Genomic DNA, 6,478 nt, shown 5'->3' on the forward strand with positions numbered 1-6,478 from the left:
TGTTATACTTTTTTTTTAATATTATATATACTTTTATTATACATATGTATATAAAATATATTAGATATTAATTTTTATATTATAAAAATATTGTAGAATAATAACAATAATAATAATAATAATAATAATACATTAATAGTATTATTATTATTTAGTTTATTTATTATTATTGTTAACAAAAATTGTTTTTGCTATATTTTAATATTATTAATAATAATAATGAAAATAATATTAAATATATTATTAACGTTTGAATTAAATTAAATTTATATAATATTGAGGTAAACATAGAGTACTATAATATATCTGTATATTTATTTAAATAGGAAAAAAATAAATTTATTGATCTAATTTAGCATAATAAAATATGTTTATTATATTTCTCTAATATATTTATAACCAGAAAGATATTGATTTTTTGTATATTATTTTAATTTAATTATAATTATAATTTATTTTATAAATAATTATAATTATTTCAACTCTTGTTTTCAATATTTTTATATTATATCTCAATTGCTTAGCTAAAAATAAAATTAATATTTTAAAATTGCACAACAAAAATAAATATATAATTTTATAAAAGACAAATTATTTTTTTAAAAAAGTAACTATTTTTAATTATTTCATATTTTTTCATTGCGTGTATATTTTAATACATCGAAACAAAGAAATACACATAAAAATAGTAACACTAAAAATATACTTATAGTTATTATCTTTGATATATATATTTGTCTTACTATGTCTGATATAATATATAAATTGGCAAAAATTGATGTTTCAATGAGTGCTTATGTATATATTTATATAACTGTCTTAACAATCTCTCTCTCTCTCTCTCTCTCTCTCTGTGTGTCTGTATGTTGTAATGGATTGATGAGTACTTTGACTGTTATTGTGTTGGCTCTGTTAGCTGTCGCTGAAAGTGGTTATCAATGGTTGCTATCATATCATTGACAATAGCGAAACAAGACATATATATAYACACACACATACTTTAACACTAAATTGCATACTGTATAATATATACATACAGTATAGAAATATATATATATATATATATTATTATATATATATAGTTTTATAAAGAATATTCTGTATCACAATTTTTTTTTGGAGGGAAGGGGGTTCTGCAATAACATTATAAATATACTCTATGTTTATACATGTATATACAGCACTCTACAGTACTCATTCATATGTGTGTGTGTTTTATACATACATTTTGACGATAAAATTGAATGCTTTAGTCACTCGTTAATAATATGTGTCAGACAATCAATTGGCCGTTAGGTTATATATTGTTAGTGACTTGTGAAATGAAAATAATGTATAGTATATACCATATACTGTATTTATACAGTATATTATAACATTGAAATAAAAAAAACTGTGTGATTTTTTTTGTTTGATATACTGTATATTGTATATACTGTATATATATATATACAGTAGAGTATATATACAATATATATTGTTTAAGTTAACGAGAATAATAATGTTGTTTAGATCTAGTAGTAGGCAATGTATCCCAGATATCCAGATCTTTCACTAACACACATATTATAAAAGTTAAAGAAAGAAAGAGAGAGAGAATAGTTATATATTGTAGAGACTATGCTATTGTTAGTCCAAAACAATATGTCATTTGAAAAAATAGATTCAAGTCTTAGGAGGCATTCATTTGACAAAAATAAAGCATTTTTATTGTGTTTATATATGTGTTGAAAGTGAGTGAGAGAAAGAGAGAGTGAGAGAGAGAGAGAGAGAGAGAGAGAGAGAGAGAGAGAGAGAGAGTGATTTCAATATTATTTTATATGTTAATACAAAATAATGGTATTTCAATATAAATAAAAAATATTTTTATTTTTCTAAATCTATACGTTTGATACAATTTGGTAAAATGTCATTTAACTGTTAAAAACATTTATCGTTTAGTACTATTAGAAATTGTTTCAAAAAATAGTAGTAGTAGTAGTAGGTATTTATTATTATTATTATTATTATTATCAGTTATCTGTTATGCGTTTTTGTTTGTTTGTTGTGTGTGTGAATTGTAATACGGCTATTGACTTTTAATTATCTATAAGTTTAATGTTAACCAATAATAGACACCAAAATTAAATACTAATACAATACAATCAAGTATTACACACACATACACACAAAGCGATTATAAAAAATTGCTATTTAATTGCATTTTTGTCCCAATGATGCTGTTTAGTGACTTTTATATTGACATTTAATGTGTGATTTTATATCACTTGTATATATATATATATTGTATATGAAAACTACAGTATTATATCACACATTTTACGATATATCGTAAATACTAATTGCACTTTTTGTATGCTATAAATAAATAGGAAAAACATTGTTGTAAAATCTTAATATAAGTTTAATGTGTAAATATTTATGCATAAAATAAAATAATCTAATAAATAATAAAAAATTAATATTATTGTGGTAAATTATTTTCAAATATTAATACTAAATTTATTGCTAGATTAATAATTTATTTTATATTTAAAAAAAACTTGTAAATAATATTAATAATAACAGACTATAAGTATATAAACTGTTGTAAATAAAATATAAGTTACAATGGTATTATTTATTTAATATTTTTTTGTATTTAACTAATATATATATACAGTATATATCGTATATATAATATATATATATTATTTTGTTATACAAAATTTAGTATTAATTGGTAAACAAAACATTAATTTATTTTTTTCAAAAAAAAATAAAAATGTAGTCTTTTTTATTACTGCCCACAAAGTTATATTTTTATATAAAACTATAAATATATAATAGTATTATATTTTTTTAAACATAAACTATAAAACTACTCTATTTATAATAATACTCACAATTTATAAATAATTTAATAGTTTATTAATAATAATGTAATAAAAGTATTAATACTATTTTTAATTTTTGTTGTTGTGTTAGTAAAACTATTTGTTTAAAACATATATTAATTTTTAATGTCGACTGTTTTTCTGTGTTAATATAATAAATAAATAATAACATATTATTAAATATAATTAAATAATTAATTTATGTTTTATTTATTTACAATATTATACAGTTATGATATGTGATATTTAATTAAACATTAATTAGAAAATTATGTACTGATAACAATACTTAAATAATTTATTACAGTTTATCTTAATAAATTATTTAAATTAAAAACAATATTTATATAAAAACAATAGTATATTAGTTGTAGATAATGCATAATTTAAAAATAAATAAATTTGATTTCTATAAATGTATTTTTACAAATATAAAAAATTAAGTACAAATAAATTATTTTATATTTTTTTAGTTAGTTTAATTAAAATAATTTAAAACTACTTTATTGAAAAATTATTTTTTATCATGATAAAATAAACACTATCAAATAAGATTACATAAGAATTTTAGTCACAAATTATATTATTTATCTTTTTTTTATTTTATTTAACTACAGCTTGAGTGCTCGTCAAATACACTCAAAAAATAATAACTATTAAAAAATAAAACAATAATAATAACAAGTGATGTATGTGTTAAAATTGAGAGTAAGAAACAGAGAGAGAGAGAGAGAGAGAGAGAGAGAGAGAGAGAGAGAGAGAGAGAGAGAGAGAGAGAGAGAGAGAGAGATAAAACAAAAATCAAATAAAACAGTAGATGTATACATAAAAGATTACTAACAAAATAATGGATAATAAAATTTAACAAATAATTTTCAAACGACAAATCTAATTATGTTTTACTAATGTGTGTTTGTGTGTATGTGTACTGTATGTATATAAGATATATTTTTATTGATTAGCAAATAAAAAAATAAAAATAAAAGTTTTTTTTTATTCTGCATTATATTACGAAAATTTTATCAACTTTTGTTTTTATTTTTTTTCATTACAACTACAGTATTATATGGTATATGAAATTTACTTTACTTTTCATTGATATTATAACTTATATATAATACTATACGTATAATGTATTTTTGTTTTATTTTTATTTTCTATTACTTATCTGATCTCAACCAATAGTATATTAGTTATTATATAAATTTATATTAAAGTGATGATCATATAATAAATGCCAATTTTGCAAATCTTGGCATTGAGTGTTTGTTTATTCGTGTGTGTGTGTATGTGTGTTATTTTGTGTGTGTATGTATGTGTGTGTATGTATGTGTGTGTATATGTGTGTGTATATGTGTGTATATGTATGTGTGTGTATATGTGTGTATATGTATGTGTGTGTATATGTGTGTGTATATGTGTGTATATGTATGTGTGTGTATATGTGTGTATATGTATGTGTGTGTATGTGTGTGTATATATGTGTGTGTGTGTGTGTGTGTGTGTGTGTGTGTGTGTGTGTGTGTGTGTGTGTGTGTGTGGGGGTATGTCCGATCATTTGCTCTTATCATAACATTTCCCACTCATTTATTTGCAATAATATTATGTACAGTATTTTTAAATATATTAAATATATAATGATAATAAATATTGTACTGTATAAGTTTTATTCATAGATTAAAAATGACATTTAAAATTTTTTGCATTTGCATAACATTAAAACAAAATTATTATCAATAATGTATTTATTTTTTAAAGTATTTTTTTACTGTTGTATTTTTTATAGTATTGTTATTTATTTATTTGTATCAACTTTTTTTCGGATTATTTTTTATGATTACGATATTTCATTGATATTTTTAATAAAGTGACTGTTATTATTACTCATACATTTTGATAACATTTTATATTAAATAAGAAAAAAATATATCAATATTTTTAAAGATAAGTTATCACAGAACTAGACATATAATATATTTTTAGACTACTTATAGATAAATGAGTTTCTTTCAAAATTTAGTTTAAAAATTTAGTAAATATAAAATACATTAGAATATCTTAATAACAAAATTGTAAATATTTTTATATAAAAAAAATTAAATTTAATATTTATATAACATTTACTGAACTATATATGCAATAATAAAATAATAAAATAATAATTTTTAAAATTTTTTAAGATTATATATTTATATAAAGAGTATATATATATTTAAAACTAAAATTTTATGCAATATATTGATTTTTTAAAAAAGACATTAAATAAACTTTAATTTTTTTATATTATTTGTATGTAATCTGTTTTGTAAATATAGTGTATATTTAGATTATTAGATAAAAATTTTAGTTTTATTAAATTTTGTTGAATTATTTTATATGGAATTATTTTAATTTTACTAAAATCTTATTGTAAACAAATTGCAAATTTACTTAAAGATTATTAACAAAAATATTTAAAATAAAAATATTATTAACAAAAATTTAGTATATATATATTGAATATAATTAAATAGTAAATTATTTAAATGAATTGTATTATATTAATAATATATTTGAGAATTTATTAAAAACATATTAATTAAAATTAAATGTATACAGTTATGTAAATAATCTTAATTTAATTACATTTTTCATTTAATTACATTGTTAATAATATTGCGTAAAAATTTAATTTAATCAAATGTATATAAAAATATGTGGGCGTTTTAATTAAAATTTGTTTCGACTATTAAAAATATTTTTATTATAATTTACTAAATAATATTGTAAATTATACATGAAATATAACATTTATAACATATTTAACATTTATTTTATTATTATTTGACATTTAATTTGTATAAAAATTTGTATATATTTTTAATCTAAGTTTCATTAAGTAAATTGTTATTAAATAACTTAAATAATAATAACTAGTATTTTACTTATAATATTGTTTAGCATATGAATAGCGGTTAGATTTTCTTATTTATAACATATAATTAATTGTAAGACTGATAAATAAATAATAACTAAATATGTCTTATAATTATTTAATTAGTGAATTAAAATTTAAATATTATTTACTGTATACGTCTGCAAACACGTGTGTGTGTGTGTGTGTGTGTGTGTGTCTACGTTAAAGTGGATTCAATTGGTTTTTTTAAAAACTTTATTTTATAATAATATTGTAAACTATTTTTAAACATGCATTAGACATACATCTAATTGCATCAGTAATTACGCTTTTTAGACTAAGTATAATATCAATCATTTAAATTTATAAAAATATATTATATATACATATACTGTATATTACAAACTCTATATCTTTATTACTATGAAAGAAATTACTTGGCATTTGAATATATTTTTTTCGACACACATATATATATACTGTTAAAAAATTATATAACATTTTTTATTTGTAAGAGATTTTATATATATATATATATATTTGTTTTTTTCTTAGTTTAAAAATCCCCAGATATTTCAATAGAGTTTTTTTTCGTAATAATTTTTTTTCAACATAAATATATGCGTAAAACAAATTTCTTGTGCAAAATTGTCTGTATGAAGTGTATCTGTGTTTTATTTAAATCAAAATTTATTCAAAATATAAT

This window comes from Oppia nitens, unplaced genomic scaffold (assembly GCF_028296485.1).
Source record: "Oppia nitens isolate AA-2021 unplaced genomic scaffold, nextdenovo-longstitch-racon4-pilon3 scaffold15_pilon_pilon_pilon, whole genome shotgun sequence".
Classification (NCBI taxonomy): domain Eukaryota; kingdom Metazoa; phylum Arthropoda; class Arachnida; order Sarcoptiformes; family Oppiidae; genus Oppia; species Oppia nitens.